Source organism: Oryctolagus cuniculus, chromosome 6, assembly GCF_964237555.1.
Source record: "Oryctolagus cuniculus chromosome 6, mOryCun1.1, whole genome shotgun sequence".
Classification (NCBI taxonomy): domain Eukaryota; kingdom Metazoa; phylum Chordata; class Mammalia; order Lagomorpha; family Leporidae; genus Oryctolagus; species Oryctolagus cuniculus.
This window is the reverse complement of record NC_091437.1, coordinates 103,962,953-103,984,241: the sequence shown is the minus strand read 5'-3', so window position 1 is coordinate 103,984,241 and position 21,289 is coordinate 103,962,953. Positions and strand designations below refer to the sequence as shown.

The window sequence follows — 21,289 nt, the reverse complement described above, 5'->3', positions numbered from 1 at the left end:
GCCCGAGAACCCACGTGGGAGACCCAGAAAAATCTTCTGGCTCCTGGCTTTGGATTGTCCCAGCTCTTGGCGTTGCAGCCATCTGGGGAGTGAACCAGTGGTTGGAAGACCTCTCTCTCTCTCTGCCTCTCCCTCTTTGTATCTCTGCCTTTCAAATAAATAGAAGAATCTTAAATAAAAATAAAAAAGAAAGAAAAGAGGCAAGGTGGGATGTGCTTCTATGGTCACTTTGGAAACCAAGTTCCAGTCCTGAGGCAGTCTAACAGCTGCTCAATGAAGTCATTTTCATCATGTAGCCAGTGCTTTTCCAATATTAATCTCACTTTGTCCTAGTGCGGTAACATTTATGAAGAATTTTAAAATCATTAAATCAATTTTATATCAAGAAGGATTTGATTCTGTATTGATACAATGCTTTGAAAAATAAAGTAAGGTGAGATTATGAATTCTTGGTGAATTCATTAACCATTTCAATTTCAATTTGTGAAATTATCATAGTTTGAGTTGATTGGTTCATTAGAAAAAATGAGAAATGGATCATTAAGGAATCTGCTATCTCATATATTCATATTAAAACTAAAGTTTAGTGGAACTAAAACATTTTAGGTATGAAAAATTTCTCCTTGGTAATATAATTTGCTATAATTTTTCCCTCAATTCCAAATTTAAATAGATCCTAGATTAGAAGACTTTGTGTACAATTAATAGATTGGTCAATGACTTTTGGGATAATCTATTTTACAGTCTGGCATTTCCAGTGTTACCTCCATTCTTTTTTTCATGAATTTTTGTTGTTACTTAGTGAACACATACTGAGAGGCACTAACTTAGAAAGCACTGGGATAGACACCAGAAACCAACAGTGAAGTCCATGTTGATTATACTGTTCTCTCAGCCCTTAAAGGAGCTTATGGTTGAATTAAAAAGATGTGTTTGGGGCCGGCGCTGTGGCACAGTGGGTTAACATCCTTGCCTGAAGTGCTGGCATCCCATATGGGTGCCGGTTTGAGACCCGGCTGCTCCACTTCCAATCCAGCTCTCTGCTGTGGCCAGGGAAAGCAGTGAAAGATGGCTCAAGTACTTGGGCCCCTGCACCCACGTGAGAATTCTGGAATAAGTCCTGGCTCCTGGCTTTGGATCGGTGTAGCTCCAGCTGTTGAGGCCAACTGGAGAGTGAACCATTGGATGGAAGACCTCTCTCTCTCTCTCTCTGTGTAACTCTGACTTTCAAATAAATAAATAAATCTTGAAAAAAAAAAATATGTGTTTTAGGGGCTGGTGCTATGGCATAGTGGGTAAAGCCTCCACTGTAGTGCCAGCATCCCATCTGGGCACTGGTTCCAGTCCTGGCTGCTCCACTTCCAATCTAGCTCTCTGCTATGGTCTAGAAAGCAGTGGAAAGTGGCTCAAGTATTTGGGCCCCTGCACCCATGTGGGAGACCTGGAGAAAGCTCCTGGCTCCTGGCTTTGCATTGGTGCAGCTCTGTCCTTTGTGGCTATCTGGGAAATGAACCGTTGGATGCAAGACCTCTCTTTCTACCTTTGCATCTCTGTAACTCTGCCTTTCAAGTAAATAAGTAAATCTTAAAAAAAAAAAAAGAGATGTGTTTTACACAATTATTTGAGGGTTGAGACAAATAAGTGGGTCTGACAGCAAAGGTTCCTAAGAATAGGTAGAGTATAAGATAAGTGAATACAAATCACCCATTTTGAATCCTAGCATTAAGAATTTTAATATTTTTTCACATCTTTTCATGACAGTTCAGACGAGGCAAATAGACTGCAGAATACCCTGCGAAGGCCAGAGTAGATTTAACGTCATTTCTACCTAAATGATTATTTTGAGGCTTTGGATATATAATAATTTAAATGCTATTTAAATAGCGATTTGTTTTAATACAAAAAATTTTGTGGCATTTTTGGGTCTTTGACAGAGAAGTTAAGATGCCAATGGGGATGCCTACATCCTGTATCAGAGTGCCAATGTTCAAGTCCCTTATCTTCTCTTAATTCCAGCTTCCTCTTGATGTGCACATTGGTAGGTAGCAGGCAATTTCCCAATTACTTGGGTCCCTGTCATCCGCATGGGAGACCTGGACTGAGTTTGTATTTCTGGCTTCAGTCTGTCCCAGCCTCAGTCATTTGGAGTGTGAACCAGAAAATACCTATCTCTCTGCCTTTTGAATACAATAAATGAACAAGTAAAAACTTTTAAAAGAAAAGTGGTGGTCAGGCATTGTGGCACAGTGGGCTGTGCTGTAGCTGGATGAGCTACTGCTTGTGATGCCCACATCCCATATGAGTATACTTGGGACAAAGCCCTGCTTTTGCTTCAGGTCCAGGTTTCTGCTAATGAGCCCTGTGAGATACCGGATGATGCTTCAAATAATTGGGTCCTTGCCACCTACGTGGTAGACTTGGATGAAGTCCAGAGTCCTGGCTTTTCCTTGGCCCAGACCTCACTGTTTGGGGCATTTGGGAAGTGAGGCAGTGGGTGGAAGGTCTCTCTCTCTTCCTCTCTGCCTCTCTCTCTTTCTTTCATTGGTTCAAATAATAAAAAAAAAAGCCTAAACTGACTCTTTACATCAAGAGTTTAAAAAGACAAAAAGAGGAAAAGGAAAATTTTACGGCAAAAGTCTGCACAATAATAACAACTGGCTTTCAGAAGAAAGTCCATTTGTTTTGGTCTCATATTGATATTCCATCATATGCCCCAGACCCAGAACAAATCCTCACCCTCACTCTTTCTTGTCTTCCTCTGGGTAAAACTGCAGAGTCTTTTTTATTGTTCTTGTCTATTTTATCGCCCATAGGCCTCTGGGCCCCACAGCTCTACACTTGGAGAGGTGGAACAGAATTATGATTAGAATTCTTTGCCAGGAAAGAAATCTTAAGAATGAATTTCTCCCTTCCTAGAGCTCTTAAGAGCACATTTCAATCCATCTGCACTCACAAAAAATTTATTATAGAAACTTCAAATGTCTGCAGAAGTAAAAATAAAGCAGAAAAATCCATCACTCAGTCTTACCAAATTATCAGTTGTTGACTGATCTGTTTTCTCTACCCTATGCTACTACCACCATAATTCCCAGTCATTCTAAAGTGTACTTCAGACTTTTTTCTTCAATAAAAATTTCAATGTACACGTACTCTCACGCAGCCAACTGGGGAGTGAACCAGCGATGGATAGAATTTCACTTTTTGAAGCCAATCGTAATATCATCATTATACACCCTGAAATAACAAAAATGTCTTAATCGCATCAAGTATTCAGACAGTTCACATTTCCCTCATTGTTTTATAAGTACACTTTTTTTATTCTCTTTACCACTATTTATTTGAATAGTGATGTAAATAATATTTCTTTTAAGCTGTCTGGTTAAAAGAATTTCATTTGTTTTTACTTTCCTGCAATGAGTTATTTGTGGCTGAACCCAAGGCATTAATCCTGAATAGGCCCTAAGTTTTTGGATCATGCTGATTACATCTCCTTTAGGTTTATACATTTATCATGTTCCTTTGGCCCCAGAATATCCTGTCAATTGGTAGAAAATTAGAAGATTGGATGTATTGAAGTTTGATGTTGGGTAAGTCTTCTCTGAGGTGATCCTGATGAATTCCAAAGGAATTGTAAGGTGTGTTCTCATTTTTTTGATATTGCAGACATTCATGAGCCATGCCTAGATTCATTAGCATACTCAGGGGGTTCCAAAGAATGGTATTGTACCAAGTATAGTATTATTCACTTATTACCTGAAATATCCTCCTTCTCAACTGTGTGGTTGCTTTCAGTTACAGATCAAATAATGAAGCAAAAGTATTTATTTTCTTCCTTTAACACACTTTTCAAAAAAGAAAAGAAGACCTGAGAGTATCTTCCAGAGGTTTAATTAGGTGCTTTGCTTCTTTGATTATTTTTACTGAAATGATTATAATTATTGGTGCACAGATTGTCTCATCTTAAGTTCATAGATATCATTTAGGTTGCCTTCTGTGTCTTTCTGAAATAGCCACAGCAGTCTTTGGTCACTTATATTACAAGATGTAACGTACCATTTTTATTTATTTCCAAAATTCTGAAATGAGTCATTTCTCCAAGGAGACATTATCAGCCATTGTGCTTGTTCAAACTTTTGATTCTTCATTCACTAAGAACTTTTAAAAACAAATTATTTATGGAATTATTTTCCTTTTCTTTTCAAATTTCCCTATTCCTATCACTTTATTTCTGAGTTTTCAAGTTCTGTTTTACATTTTTAAAAATTAACTAACACTTTTTAAATTCTTTTGTCTGTTCTGAAGTATTATGTGACAGAATTCATCTGTTTTGTGAGCTAGCCTTTCTGAGTTTCAGGATCTGTTTGGCTTCTTGGATGCTCTTCATTCCTTTTGCTCTGAACCCCCATATTAACTTGTCATGGGATTGAGATATTTTTCTGTTGTTTATTTTTAAATGAAATCGATTTCATTTTTAGGAGAGAAGGGTAAGTCACATTTTATTGTTTAGCTTCAGAACTTGGTATGCACCAGTTTCTATTGTTTTCATGATATGATTTAAAAATGGTCTTATAATTTCTAAAATCTTCCTTTGCCGTCCACTTTCCATTTATTGAGTCCTGTTTTCCTGTGCTGCTCGGTGTGGTAATTCCTTCTGTGAGAGGGGCTGGGTTTGATAAGTGTCACGGTTTCAGAGGCCCAGACTCTTTAGAACACTCCGATTGGCTTGCATTTCTTTAACTCACCTACAAAGTGGGGCACACCAGGTCCACTGGGTCTCTGCTGATGTTTTGAGTTGCTTGTGGAAAAAAATGGATTTTCTGGCTCTCTGAAATGGTAAAAGTTTTCTTTTTCATACTTCTACTTCTTCCCACATACTTTCTGCTGCCATTTGAAGGCCTTTTTGCTATTGTTGGCTTGACCCTACCAGATTCTGCGCTGCATCTGCAACATCTTGTTGTAGATGGTGTCTGTGAATATAAATGCATTTCTTTGGTATGTGTCTTCTGGAAGAGGGTGGGGAAATTCAGAGAAATACCTGCTCTGAAACCACCATCATTGCCCCATAATCTGCCATTCATATTTAAGGCAAAATGATAGGGATCATTTTTCTAATCATCATTTCATTTTACCTGTTTCCTTGTCCCAACTGTAGTAGGCAATCATAATGTGGTGACATGATGTGGGTAGTGTTTAATTTTGGAAATTCTTTCTGTATTGCCTTCCTCCTATCATGCCAGTTTTGTACTCTATACATAATATTCTTCACTGAATAAGAGTTTTGAAAATAAGGGAAGCTACACTATTCCCCTCTTATTCACAAGTATATGTTTCAAGCCCCCAGTGAATGCCTGATTCCCCAGATAATAGTACTGATCTGTATATGTGCTGTATTTATTGCTGCACATATGTACCAGTGATAAAGTTTAACTTCTTTTATCACAGGAGCTAGAATTAAAAGCTGAGACTCAATTTTCTCACTTCATATGTTTGAGGAGGAGGATTCAAAAATTATAGTATCCATTATAAATCATAATTAAGATTATTCATAGTAAAAATGCACTTTGTTCTCACGAATCAAACTTCAAGACCATAAAATAAAAGAATGCTTTTAAGACAATTATTTATAATTTTGACTTTATGTAGACTAAAAAGCTAAACAAACACCCTGTTAAAATGATTGCCAATCATTGCTAACCATCCATATTTTACCATCACAATTTTTAAAGTTTTGTACACAAATTACAAAGCCCAAAGTTCTTTCTTTACAATGTGCTGTAAAACACCTCTCCCTGGATTCTATTTTGGAATTCTCCATGCAATATTTTTGGAGCGCGGTTTACCACAGGTAAGTGAAACTGTAGAAAGTGAAATAATGGATAAGGAAGACTATTGTACAGGCATAATGGCTGTTGGTAGATTCATGGGTTATTTTTTCTTAAATACCAGGTCTTAATATGCTTTGGACTGAAAGTTTAAAATAAAATCTTCTCTCTTTTTCTGGAATCATATTAGAAGGGTACTTTCATGTAAAGTATCCTTAGGCTGGAAAGAAAAAGGGTAAAACATATTTTAGAGCTTTAAAATGCACAATGCTATTACATTTCTTCATTACTTCTTTTAAAGTGATTGAGAAAAAATTTGGTGACAAGGAATGGATTTTATAGTTATTTTGAAAACATAGTTATATATTTCAGAAAAGTGTTAAGGCTATATCAGTTGTTATTTTATTTCTGGAATATGGGATAATGGACTACTCATTTGAGAGGCAAGATGCTATAAAGTGGAAAGATAATCTAATGTTAATATAGTTTTGTTGATGTTATTAATAGCCCATGAACTTTGCATGAATTTTGTATTTTTTAAAGTTTTACAGTGTTGTTTATATATTTATTTGAAAAGGAGAGAGAGAGAGAGAGAGAGTGCGAGAGAAAGTCTTGATCTTATATCTACCGTTTCTTTCTCCAAAAGCCTACAACAACTGGGACTGGGAAAGGTCAAAATCAGGAGCCAGAAATGCCATCTGTCTCTTCAACCAGGCACCCAAGTACTAAGGCCATCATCTGCTCCCTTCACAGGTGCATTAGCAGGAACTTGGATCTGAAGAGCAGTTGCTCTTATATGTGATGCTGACATTCCAATCAGCAGCTCTGGTCCACAACACCTACCCCATCTTGGTCATTTATGATTATAACTATTTTATCTTGTCAAAATGTATAAATTAGTGATTTGGGTGTGATATATATATATATAATGGGACAGGTTTTTCTACTCAGCTTTGCTGGCCTCTTCAAATGGTCAGTGTTCCATAAGGGTCAAACCTTGATGCACAAGTGCCTTCTATATTGTTGATATCTCACTGGGCCAAAGGAAATTACATGATCAACTCTAGGTTGAAGTGGAAGGGAAGAACATAAGGTAAAATTATATTAAGATATGATCCATTCTCACAATCTTCTGCAATAGGTACACAAAGGAAAAGCAACTCTGAAGGCAGCTGGTGAAATATAATTATGTGTGGAAGGGCTGAGTCAATAAGCAAGGGCTACCAAAGTATGAAGAGTCTGATAATTTTGGAAAATCCACCATTACTGAAGTAGTTATGCAACCATGTTCTGACACCAGAGGAAAGGGCACAATTGTGCAACAGGAATGTCAGTCCTTTTTCATCTCTTCAATTTTCATGCTCCTTTGACTCATTTTCTTTTGGAAGAAATTTTGATTTATTATCTATGCATGTTTAACTTTTTTCCCAACAATATTGACTTTACTTTTATCTGTTGTATATAAAATACATCCTAGAAAAAATATTTCCTCTATAAAATCAGTTGTCTCTCAAAAAATGAACTCCTATACAGCCAGTACAACTGAGAGATACTAAGAATCATATTTAATAAAAGTTTAAACAATATCCTATCTCTTCTAAAACTTAAAGTGGGATTCCAGCTGATTCCCGAAGTCTTAATTTCTTCAATAACAAGAGCCGGATGAAGCCGTTTCTTGTAAGAGGTATTTCTGCATAGTTGGTCCATGTCTGACTGACCTTAGGTTCTCTCTCACATTATCCTGGGTGAATGTGTCAGATGGGAGAGCCCTTGTGGTTTGGCTCACCAATACTGTTCCTAATGAAAGTTAACGTCTTTGACCACTCTAAGTCTTAACACCGCAAATTGCTGACATCTGAGGTTTCCTATCCAGTTTACAAAATATTCCACAGAATTTTCAGTGTTTATACGATATAAAAACACTGATATTGAGCTTAGGGATGCATTTCATGTCCAGGACACTATTCTTCATAACTGTTTAAAATTTTTGACTAATTGGATTAAATAAAGTCTAAATAAATGAGTTATGAAACCATTGGTTGCTTTAGAAGTAGTCACTGACAGCTTCTTGAATTTGTTTCTTGAGTTCATTAATAGAAAGAACTATCTGCTGCTGATTTATACAGAGAAAGCTTATTTCTTTGATGCTCATTCACTTTCTGAATGCACAGGAACTTTACTCTCCGTTTCTTCATTCAGCACATTATTATAGTTCTACCCTCTTCAAATAGGGCACTCTCAGATTGGACCTCCAGCAAGGAAGAGTTTTGGAAAAGTAAACAAGTGTTAAAGATTTCAGCATACAATTGAGATTGTTACCTACTGTACTCTTAAGAAACACTAATAAAAATTAACTCTAGGTTGTTCTGTGAGAATGTAGGCAAATTTCAGAAGCATCTATGTTTCATAGTTACTGTGGGATTTGCACATTGCATGGGGCTTTTAAACTTTCTTCACCTCAATAAAGGAGACCTGTCTATATTGACTGAATTTTATCATTTTTTTCCCTGGACATTTTCCATTTTCTCTTATTAGAGAATATAAATTAGTCAACATGCCTAGGAAGGGGTAGAGGAATCATTAGAATACATTGTTTTGTGAAGGAACACAGATGGAAAATGTTCTGTAATTTAATTTGCCCCCTCTATCTTTGTTATTTATGGAACAAGTCAACCTCTTGACTGGTCTGTGCACCCACTAATTGGATGGAACATTGCATTGGTGTTCTTAGGAACCACTGATGGTCACTCTGGAAACTGTGGTTACAGCTTGTACAGCCAAAGTGCTCAGGGAAGAAACAAATTTACTTGAGAGAATCTGCTTACTCTGTTTTTCTTAATTAGCATTCATTCCTGGCAAGAGGTTGATTTCTGCTATGACAGAAACTAATCTAACTCTGTATCTTCACAAATCATAAAACCAGGGTTAAAATATCTCAGCGTCTCATTCTTCTGGAAGCAATGTATGAAATTTAAAGTTCTTTTCTAATTGCTTCTATTGAGGAAGTCTGATATTCATTAGCTGAACTAGTTAAAGCTAGGTATTAATGAGGATATTTTTATTTCCTTTCACTTGATAACATCAACTCCCAGCCAAAGTGAGTACCATTGTCCACAAGAGAAGCAGGAGAAAAAGTGCAAGCTGGCCACCTGTCAGTAATAAGGCATCTATACATATTTCTCATCAAAGATAATACTGATTAGAGTGTTTGTAGAAAAGAATCTCCTCTTTCTGTGGAAATATGATAAATGCAAGATGTATTCTCTCTACCTCACTAGTAAAAATAATTTCATTTTCAATAGCATAATTTTGATTTGTATTCTGAAGTGTTTCCCATAAGTAGTAAAAGATAGGAAAGTTTTAATACATGTTTCAAAGGAATACTTTCCAGAGGAAGAATTCGTTTCCAATTTGGGAAACTAGTAGTATGTACCTCTGATGTGGGAAAAATAAGCTGCAACAAATACCATCAGAAGTTTCTCTTTCCAAGCAGCTTCCTAAAGAAACTTGTTATTTATTAGTGTGAAAAATTACTCTATGGGGACACTATTTGCAGAAGTAGGTGCCTAGTGCAGAGATAGTAGATCTCTGTCACTTGTAATAAACTACCTCTTGGTTCTGAAGGTTTGTACAGATTTTCTCTAAATGAGTGACTTTATCTACCAGTTAGACTAAAAATTACTTTTGGCACAATGACACAAAGTAGTTACTGGGCATTTCTCTTATTGACTAGTATCTCTTTGCAGAACAAGAGTCTACACTTAATAAAATTCATATTTTGACTCTTGATTGTTTCATAAAAGTATTTCTTGAAGAAAGAACTCATTATTTCTTTGGAAGAACTTTAGTCCATTTAATAAAACTTCATTAAAATCTAGATCTGCTTCTATTCTCAGTGTGATGCAGATTACTATCCCCTTCCATTTGTCATATAAAAATGGTATATGTTATGTGGCATAGGAAGAGTGGCAACTTGGTGGGATTTCTTATGTTGCTGTGTCACTTTGAGGAATTGTATTTCATCATTACCTTATTTCCATCCTGTAAAAAAGCATGATCATGTTGTACTTATTATTAAATGATTAAACAACATCCCTTGTTTACTTCCTCCAGTTCATCAGGACCCTCTTACCACTCTACTGCTATCTAAGTTCTCTTGCAGCAGCATGGCGTGGTTAGACTAGTGACTTCTCAAGCAAGAAAATATAAGCTCCAATCCTGGCTTCATCACTAATCATCTAATCCTTGATAGAGTCATACTAAAGCTGGCATTGACTAATATTTTTCTTTTTGTTTATTTATTTATTTTTAGGATTGCTTGCATTTGAACAAAGGCTTGCCAGGTTTCCAGTGGATTAGGGATGTGTTAGAAAGGAAGAACAGAAAAATACATTTTGGTATGTATGAAGTACAAGTCAAATCCCATGGAAGTAATCCTGCTATAATATTGTGGGTAAAGTAAGACATGGAGGCAAATGAATAAATTGTTCAATGAATATATGTTTCTTTAGAGGTGTAACGTTGATGGTAAAGAAAAAAAGCACCGCAAAATCATGTGTTTGTTTTCTTAAAGCAACATGTTTTGTTTGAAAGTATTTTTGAATACTTAATTTAAAAATCTTTTATTTATATGATAAACAAATTTCATATATACAGTTGTGAGCAGAATGATACTTTGTACCCTACCTTCTCTCCTGTTCACACTCACTCTCCCTTCTCCTTCCTTTTTATCTTTTTCTTTTAATTTGTACAGTGACATACTTTCAGTTTATTTTGTAATCACAAGCTTAATCCTCCACTAAATAAAGGATTCAATAAGTAGTAAGTAGAGAAACTACTGTTCATCATGAATATAGACAGTGACTGTAAACAATAATCAAGTCTCAAAATGTCAATTTTGCTCTTATACAGTACATTTTTTGTACTATGTATATTAGTTACCACAAATCAGGGAAAACATGATATTTGTCTTTTTGGGACTGGCTTTTTTTCACTGAGAATAATGGCTTCCTACTTTTTAATCTACAATTTTGGGTACCTTATGTGTTGTGTGCTTTATCTACATTAAATATTATAAACACTGCATAGAGGAAGAGACTTAGTCTCAAAGAACATAAGAAAGATTTGGATTCCTCATCTTTAGCAGGATTCATTATACTCCAAACCTTGTCTTGTTTATAATGTTCATTGAACTAGGTGGTTAAGAAACCAGAATGAATAAATCACGTTCAAGAGGCTTTTAACAGACATTAGACAATAAACAAGTACACTGCCCAAAATACAGAAAAGAGTGTTTTATTTAAAGCAGAGACAGAACAAATATTCATTTAGTATATTTTAAACTACCATTTTGAAGCAATCTACTAATAAATGTATATCTTGGTATTTTATGATTTCTTCCTAGTCCTTTATACTGGCATCTCCTTTCTTTTTCTTCTTTTCCCATCTGAAATGTCTATGGTCTCAAAAGTAATTACTTCTTGAAAAAAGTTTTCATGGATTCTAAATGCTACCTAATGGAAGCCATAAGCATGGAGTCTGCTAGCATTTAGAGTGGTATAATACATATGCCAGGTTGAATCAAGTGGGAGAGAAGGTTAATCATTCTTTTAAATTGGCAGTGTTGCTGGAGGTGGATTAATATGCTTTTGGAATCCCTTATGCACAGTAAAGCTCCTTGAACACAATCATTATGTTCGTGGTTTAGGTTTTGAATTAAACGTGTCTCCTGTAGTCAGCTGAACCAACTCCTTTAATTTCTCTGCCCACATTGGGTGATAGATTTCTCATTTCAATACATAATCTATTTTTGAAGATGTGTAATTAAATCAGACTCTAACATTGGCACCCGGAAACTGGAAGAATCTGCTTTCAAATGACTAATCCTGTTTTCACTGTGAATGTAGCCTTTGCCCTAGGTAAAACAAAAACATGAAGAGAAGTAGAATGTTCCTATGTGGCTGTGGAGCACGGAGCACTCTGAACCTGTCAGCTGCCTGGCAGTGCAGGCTTTGACTAGATACCAAAGAACAAAATGTGAAATTGGCACAGCCAACTTCTTGTTGCACAGGATATCCCTACTTAAATTTGACAACCAGAATATTGTACAATTTAAAATTTTTGTCATCTGGTTTTCTTTAGTCTTCTTTTTGGGGATGAAAGCTTTGAGAAGTTTGTTTAAAATCTGTACTTTTGATGGTGAGCTTTAACCAGATCTGTCGAGGAGTCATCCATCAAAGAACATGCCCAAAGCTTATCACTCAAGAGCCCAGGTGCTATGCTAAGGAACCAGAAACTTTGCAAAAAGTGGCTCTGTTTACCCACTGTATTTAAAATATGACATTAGCAGTACTTTTTTTTTTTTTCTAAATTCAACTAGAGCTTAGGTAAAGACAAGACATGGATCTGAGTCTAAGGTGCACATAGCTGACTTTACTGATTCCTCCATTCCTCTATTTCTCAGAATTACATGGAGACTCCAAAAAGCTTAATAAAAATAGAATTAAGATAGGTTTATTTTGTTGCATCTATGCCTGAAATCTGTGCATAGTTTTTTTTTTTTTTTTTTTCATAATACACATTTTCCTTGAACTCTTTGAAGACCCCTCAGGCTTTGTCCCAACTAGTAATTTTCCAAGAAATCAAATTCTGCTGTCATTTTTCACTTAATATTTGCTCATGGTAGTCTTAGCCTCTTTTGTTCTTCAGCGAGGAAAGCCGCATAAGACCTTGGAATATGTGAAGGGTTCCATAAGTAAATGAAGATAACAGTATGAATGTGATGTGGGGAGCAACTCGGACTAGACTAAGTTACTGGAATTAAGACTTATTCTATGCATCTGCTCTCCCACAATATGGCGCTGGGAGAGGAGTAAACAGCTTCTACACAGCTGCCTCCAGTTCAGCCAATAAACTGTAGGACTTGCTCCTGATTGGAGGAGAGCAGCGTACTCGGCGTGTGGGCAGCAGAGTTGGGATTGGCAGAGGAGGACTATAAAGGAGGAGAGAGACGGCATGCACCAGGAACATCTAAGGGGAACATCTGAGGAAACACCTGAGCAGCCCCCGAGAAAGCCGGCCGGCGGTGTGCTGCTCCCCTGCGGAAGTGGGGAAAGTGGCCAGGGGGAACCGCCCTTCCACGGAGGTGGAAGGGACAGTAGCCAACCCGGGAAGAACCAGCAGCAAACCCGGGGAGGGCCGAGCAGACGAAAGAACAGCGCAGGGTCCTGTGTCGTTCCTCCACGAAGACGGGGAGCGACATAATGGTGCCGTGACTCGGATATGAAGCCTAGGCAGGGTTTAGTGTCGTTCCTCCACGAAGAGGGGGAGCGACAATGTGATTAAAACTGAAGGTCAAGAGTGGAAAAGGTACTTTTAAATAAGTAAGACGGAGGATGTTAAAAATAATAAGGAAAATTTGAACTGAGGACAAGGAGGACTGGAGAACTACTGAGAATTTTTTAATAGGGGAGGAGTGTTTGGCTTGTTTGTTATACCATGTCTGGTAGTTGTGTACCAGATAAAATTGTGAGAGCCACTGTATGAATGGAGTCCATTAAGAAACCTAAATGTAGGATACTAACATTGGTGTTTTGAGGGTACACTCTATAGGATCAGAAATTAGGAAAGAAAGGAAATCTGAAGTAATTTGAACATCATACGATATGGAAGCTCGGAGATATCTTTATTTATTTAGCCAATGTTTGTTGAGCGCCTACTATGAGGTAGGTGCTCTGTTTGTGTGCCATGGCTACTGGGATTAAATATGGCCCCAGGGAACTCCAAACATAGTTTAGGAAATGCATCAATCATGTGTTATAATCCAATATGGATCTTCTATTTAATGTATCATAAAAGCATAACTTTGTAAAACAAAACATAACAGTGCTTGGAGTAGTGAATCAGGGCATTAATAGTGAGTAACTCTTTGAATTGGATTTTAAATGTGAATAGGAATTTTCCAGTGAAGAAAATACAAATGGATATCAGCCAGAAGTGAGAAAAAGTTAATCAAAAATCATAAAAGAAGCTTTTAGTTTTACTACAGCATAGTAGTAAAAAATATTGCCAAATCATGGAAAATAAAGTGTTAAAGTTGAAATACAAGTATAAACTGTCTTATATTTCCTGTGAAGACAGATATGTGTCATTTGACAAAATGGGTTACTTATATCTATGTTAAAATAGAAGCTGTTGAGTAAAGTATTAAAAAAACACTAAAGCAGAGTTGGATTAAGTGTATGACTTATTGATCAAAATATCTGTATTTCATGTTTCAGGTTAGACACTATTATATCAATTTAACAATGCATTCCCTATCTGATGAAAATGTGTGATCCATTTTTATCTCAGCAAGTTTTAACTTCACATTTTTTTCTATTTAAAATGCAAAAGATAATCATAAATTTTGGAGGTCCTGAGTACTGCTCAGATTCCTTCTTTGATGTGATGAGACTATACTGTTGTAAACTAGAATGATTGCCCTCTTATGTCCATCATTCCCATTGATGGTCCCATGGATCAATTTGGGCTTATTGCATACAATCATCTGAATATCTTGTTCAAATTAGTCATTAGGCTGTGGTTCAGCAAGTGTCAGGAGACACCCAGGAATAAGAATACTGAGCGGAATAACCAGTTGTTGTAGTACACAGTGTGATTTTAAAAATTCATTCTATCCACTGCCAAGAATGCAGAGGGATCATGGATACTGTGAACACATAATGGGAAAAGTTTTATTATAATTCAGATTCTTTAGGTGGATTAAAACTTTGGAGCACAGGTTTCCAATAACATAATTTTTATTATAAGTCTAACATATTATAGATGGTGCCAAATTGTGGTGATGCAAAAATGAATAAGATGGTACACTTGCCATCACAGCTGACATCATATGTAAGCAATGGGCAGATAGAGAGAAATAATTGAGTATACTTGAGGCTATGTGTACAGATAAACAATAAACATGTGAATTAAGTGCAGAAATAGGCAAAGATCACTCATGATGTTTCAAAAGACTTTATTTTCTCTAAATCCAGAGCTGTTAACTATATGGTGGTAATGACCAAATCTATATTTGTATATAGGTATTTCTACTCTGGGCTCTAGATCCAAATATAAATTGTCTACTGAATATTTCTCATTGGATATTCCCAGTCATCTCAAAGATATCATAAAATATATGTGAAATTCATCAGTTTTCTTCCCAAACCAATCATTTTCCAAATATATCTGTTAATTAATAGCATCACTTTAACTCCAATCTGAGAGTCATTCTTTACTCTTTCTCCCTTCCTTAAACTCCACCTGCAACAATCACTGTCATAACTATATTTGAGAGCTTTCCACTCCTTTTTGTCCTTGCCACACTCATTACATTTCTTACTCAGATACAACAGCCCCATTTACTTTCTCCCTGCCTCTAGTGTTATCTCTTATTCTTCTCATTGAACCTGAATTTCATTCAACTGCTTAGAGTCCTTTTATAGTTTCTCTCTGACTCAGAAAAAGCCCTCATACCCTATGCTTCTGTCTATACTCTACCCTCCTCTGGTTCTTCTCTCCTTACCATCACTTTCTATAAAGTTTTATCAGTGTTTGAGAGCCTTCAGTTCTTTAAATGTCTTTTCTTACCCATGAGTTTTTTCCAGGCTATGCCATTAATCTCTGTCATTCTTCATCTTCTTTAACTAAAACATTCTCATGATTTAGATTCCAGAATAAGCATTTGTTCATTTGTATCTCTGGTTTCTCCTTACTTCCAATTAAATTCTCTTACTAGATATGTCTTTAAAGTCTGGCACATACAGTTACCCCTGAGATGCAGAGTTTTTAGTTTCTTTTGCCTAATGGAGAGTAAACTCCCTGTGAATAATGTCCTTATTTTCTTTGCTTACAACTGTATATTCATGCATTATCATCTGTGTCATAGCTACTTACTCAATGTTTATTTCATTGAAAGACTAACATACAGCTTTCAGATAACTCATAGACTATTAAGCAAATTAATTACTTATTTCCCATAAATAAGAGAAAAATGTATATCAGAACCAATCAGTGGCAATAGGATTGGAAAAAAAAGGGGAGTGATATCAACTGATATGATTTATATTTAATCTAAATGTTATTTTGTTACTGAATTTGTTGTGAAGAAGTTAGAGTTCACAGTGCTCATTAATTCCACAACCTCCAACCTGGAAAAATGCATACATGGGTGATATCCATGAGATAAATAAAGGAAGTATCTTTTGAAGATAAGATTGATTGCTTATTTAGTCATATAATCAGTTGTAAGTGTCCATGGGATATTTAGACAGAGATTTCTAATAGGTTGTTAGTTAGGAATGTAAGGGGCTCAGTAGAGAAGGACGTGAGCTTGGGGTCAAGATTTGTGATACAGGTAATGCCTATAATCACAGAGTGGATAAAATGACATATGAAGGGCAGAGGGAGCTTCAGAGAGGCTTATACCTCTTAGAAGAGGGCAGAAGCAGAGTGCTCAAGGGAAGAGAGGAATTAAATGCACAGGGGGAGGAGAAAGAAGTAGCTGACTCAGATGTCACTGCCATGAAGATGAGAGATTTTTGGGTTGTCAACTTTGACAAACATCATCAAACAGTGTAGAAAACGGACATTTAACGAGCAATATTCATTAAATTTAGCCCCAAGTTGGTTATTGGTGAGTACTATTGTAATGAAGAGAAGTAAGAAGAAAATACCAATGTTGCAGTGAGTTATGCAGTACACACAAGATGTGAAAATACTCACAATGAGAAAAAAATGAGTTTTTGATGAGCTCTGCTTTGAAATTAGTGATACAGTAAAGGTAGTTGAAGAGTAATCTAGCATCACATGTGAGCACTTTGTGATGGGAGGGAGGGTCAACTTTATATGCTCATATGCCAAAATAAAACTGCTAATAGAGGAAGAGTTTTAAAATTTAACAGATGAGATAAGACAATTAATAGAAAATCCTGACAAGAGGAGAATGATGATTTACAAAACACATAGAAAAGATTTACTTGTACACAAAAAGGAAAAAGTCTGATGGTGTTTTCTCTGGGAAATATTTTCAGGAAGTAGAGCCACCTACAGCATCTGCCCGTATGAAATATCCTACATTCTTACCTACATTTACCATCCCCATTACAGTTAAATTGGTGTTCTTTGATTAGTTCTGGTAAGGGAAAATGAGCAAACTGATGTATATAATTTCTAAACTGAGGTCATTAGGAATCTGTGTCCTTCCTCCATGTGTCTGGTCCCCTGCCCCAGAGACATTGGAGGCTATACATTGCGGATGGCATGGATTCAGATGGATCAAGATGAAGATCAGTAATGAACTTAGCAGAGAAGTAACTTACTGTTTTCTATTGAGGTTCCTGAGCTAAATAGAAAAACACTTCTGTGAGAACTTGAAGAGACTGGTGAAACCTGAGACAGAGGAGGGGAGTGGAGAAGAGGGAGAAAGAGATGAAGGTGGAAGGAGGGAGGGAGGGAGAACACAGAAAGTGCTAGGCAGTTTCAGTGACATATACCCTATTGAATTGTATACAAAGAATTCAGAAGGGAGAAGAATATACTAAAACTTAAGGAGTACAAACAGAAACAAATAAAAAATAATTAGAAAAGTAGGTGGTATATTAGCAGAAATAGCCATAAAATATGCTGGAATGTAGTTTTTTAAAAAGTCGTATTTGTAAGAGTCAGTTGTTTCCAAAAGGTAAAAGGCTTATGGCAATGGAAAAGAAACCATCTAATTTGATGACCAAACTTAACAACAAAAGAGCCATTTCAGTAGGGCTGTGGGATCAGGTGTACTGTTACAATGGGGAATAAAGTCAATACAACATGAAGAAAGTTTGAATTCATTTTTAAGAATTGTCAATTAAGGTATACAGAGGGCATTTCAAGGGAAGGGATGATTCTTTTTTTTTTTTTTTTTTTTTTTGGACAGGCAGGGTTAGACAGTGAGAGAGAGACAGAGAGAAAGGTCTTCCTTTTTCCATTGGTTCACCCCCACCAAGTGACCGCTATGGCTGCTGCGCTGCACCTATCCGAAGCCAGGAGCCAGGTGCTTCCTCCTGGTCTCCCATGCAGGTGCAGATGCCCAAGCACTTGGGCCATCCTCCACTGCCTTTCCAGGCCACAGCAGAGAGCTGAACTGGAAGAGGAGCAACCAGGACAGAATCCGGCGCCCCGACCGGAACTAGAACCTGGTGTGCTGGTACCTCAAGCAGAGGATTAGCCTAGTGAGCCGCGGCGCTGGTGGGAAGGGATGATTTTTTAAAAAGGTTATATTTAAAAAAAAATCTTTTAAATTAATGAAACTTAGGATAATATGTAGACCAATGAAATATAGTACCAAGAGACTGAAGGTGAAGAATAGTACATTAAGGCATTTTTGTGAAATTAATTGTGTTCCCCTAAGGTGACTGTATTTGGAAATAGAATCTTTAGGGAGATAATTAGGCCCTTGATCCAGCAGGATGGGTATTTAGTACAGAATAGGAACGTCCCTAGATTTCTAAAACTCTGTACATTCAGGGGAAAGGCCCTGTGAAGACACAGTGAGATGTGGATGAGAAACTGCACTAGAAACTAACCCTGATGGCACCTTTGGCTCACATTTCCAGCCTTTGTACTGGGAAAATTAATACTTGTCATTTAAGCCATCCAGCCTGTGGAGTTTTGTTATGCCAGCTTTAGCTGACTAAGGTAGACATGCACGTGCGTTGGAACATGAACAGGAGAAATAAATATTGTAAGCAAGAGACAACATCTGGAACACAAGATGTCAACACTGGTGATAACACAACTCCATGCTATTAATTAGGGAGATATAGAGCCGGCGCCGTGGCTCAATAGGCTAATCCTCCACCTTGCGGCGCCGGCACACCGGGTTCTAGTCCCGGTTGGGGCGCCGGATTCTGTCCCGGTTGCCCCTCTTCCAGGCCAGCTCTCTGCTATGGCCAGGGAGTGCAGTGGAGGATGGCCCAGGTGCTTGGGCCCTGCACCCCATGGGAGACCAGGAAAAGCACCTGGCTCCTGGCTCCTGCCAGGATCAGCGCGGTGCGCCGGCTGCAGCGGCGGCCATTGGAGGGTGAACCAACGGCAAAAGGAAGACCTTTCTCTCTCTGTCTCTCTCTCTCTCACTGTCCACTCTGCCTGTCAAAAAAAAAAAAAAAAAAAAAAAAAAAAAAAAAAAAATTAGGGAGATATAAAAAGCAGAAAGCAACAAAACAGCTCTCTGAGTATACCTTTTTTAACCTTTATAAACCAGCCTGGGAGAGTAGGGGAGCATTCGGATGAAGACATGAGACATGACAGTTTCCTCTCTTTGAAATAGTATCACAAATGGTAATCACTGAAGGACACATTGATAAAAATGCAATCTTCAAAGAACCATAGATAAATCATCTGCAAAACTGATCTTATCATTGAAAGAGGACTTCAAATAAACAGAATTAAAGATTTTAAAGTTTCTTTAAACACTACTTTTATTTGTATTTATTTGTATTTTTATTCATTTTACCATGTACCTTGCTAGCATGTTTTTTATGGATCATTTTTGTGTTGTTACTATTTTTAACAGAGATTCCAGATTTCCATTTTAGAATTTTTATTTTGAGAAAGAGGTCATTTGGGCATTTTCTGAAAGAAATCACTTCAAAAGTGTGGCAATATTCTAAAATTCTGAGACCATGGTTTTGACCCATTACATTTACTCTGGAATCATGTTTGAGATTGGAAAGTGTGACATGAAAATTTGCAATTTGCCATGGCTTCTTAAAAAACATGTTTATATTTAGTTTATGTATCTCTTACCTAAAAGTAGTCTCAGAATTCTACAAAATTTTGTTTTCTTATATTCTTATTATCTTTAACAAAATAATTGAGTAACTGCCTTGCTTTTCTCATGCTAGATTCACCTTGGAGGACAATTAGAGAAAACTCAACATTTTAGGAAACTTTATAGGCTCATATTGTATCTAGAGGCTTAATCAGATTTGCACCTTTTTATTCTTATTTTATTCTGGAGAAAATACTTTTTTTTTTTGGAAAACTTTTTGCTTCAAAATAAAGGGTTCTTTTCCCTTTGAGTAGTATTTCTATTAGAGGGCTTGCTGCCCCAGGACTGACCCACCTGAGGTCCCCATTGTTAACATCTGTATCGTGTCTACTGGTTTGGGGTTTCTTTTAATACTTAACAGACATGCCATACCGCTTTCATGTAGTTTCTTCTTTTTTCTTTTCTGTCCTAAGATCATCCTGCTCTGCTCCATTGCTTTTTCCCGAAGTCTCCCATCACCACTTAATATGGCCTGGTGAGTATACACAGTGGTATTGAAGGGATAGTAAAAAGCAGAGCTACTCATGGTGGATATATCCTTTAGAGAATTTCACTTTCCAAGTAAATACTTTTTTCCTTTGGAAAGTATTCCTTCTTTCCTCTTTAGATCTTAAAAAAAAAAAAAAAATTCCATGAGGTCTGTCATTTAAACCTGCTCCTGGGACAGATTACAAACTATAAAAGCTCCAGGAAGAAAATTTAAAATACAAGGTAATGCGTAGACAGACACAAAGTGAGTGGCGGAAAACTCCAAGGGTTTGAATGTTCAGTAAAACGCACCAAAGACTGCCTTTTTTCCCCAGCACATCTTTTGATCTTAAAATTCAAACTGTATCTCTCACCCAATAACACATTTTTTTTTTTTTTTTTTGAAAAGCAATTGCAGTGCTTGGTGATTTGGGCTAAGGTGGGAAGAGTCCTGGGAGTGAGCCACAATATCATCATGATTTTGATCGTGGCTGAAATGCAAAAGGTCAGACACACACAAAAAAGCAGCGTTTTATGCATAATAAGAAGGCAAGTTATCTGTTGCCAACCAAATTCTTTGAAAACTACAAATAAACGTTTTGTAAGAAGAGAATTTAAAAGTAATGTCTCCATTTCAGCACTTTCTACCTTTGCTACCTTTGGCAACTCTTAAAAGTGAAAAAGACAATTGAAGTTGAACAGAAGGGAAAAACTCTCCATACTAAACCAAAAAACAAAACAAAACAAAACAAACAAAAAAACCCAGAATACAAAAAACAAAAAAAAAAGAACTTGGCCTTCAAAAAAGAATTGTTCAAGTATCATTTTGACTTTGGCCCAAATTGAAACACACAGAAATTAGTAGAATAATTGTTGAAAGAGAATGTGCTTCAGAAATTGGAAGTCTCAAAAGCTGGACTTTAATTTCTGGCTTGGTTATCACAAGTACTTCAATTTGAGCCTTGATTTATTCATCTGAAAAATGGAGAAAATTATATAAAACTCTGTGAAGTTTATAGATATTGATGTAAAGTACTTGCAGTACAGCACATCTGACTCTATAAATCTGTTACTTGTGGCTATTATTTGTGGCTATTTGTGAATGCTGGTAGGATTGGATTATTATAATCAGAAATTAATTTTAGAA

The 21,289-nt window shown here is 36.6% G+C and overlaps 1 long non-coding RNA gene across 1 annotated transcript in view; it reads left to right on the top strand.

Moving 5' to 3' along the window:
- LOC138849930 (uncharacterized) overlaps positions 1 to 21,289 on the top strand; it is a 132,799-nt gene that overhangs the window by 105,918 nt on the left and 5,592 nt on the right. The window contains exons 4-5 of the long non-coding RNA XR_011389146.1: positions 10,135 to 10,219; positions 20,088 to 20,149. This is a non-coding gene — a long non-coding RNA (uncharacterized lncRNA). The remainder of the gene's footprint in view (positions 1 to 10,134; positions 10,220 to 20,087; positions 20,150 to 21,289) is intronic.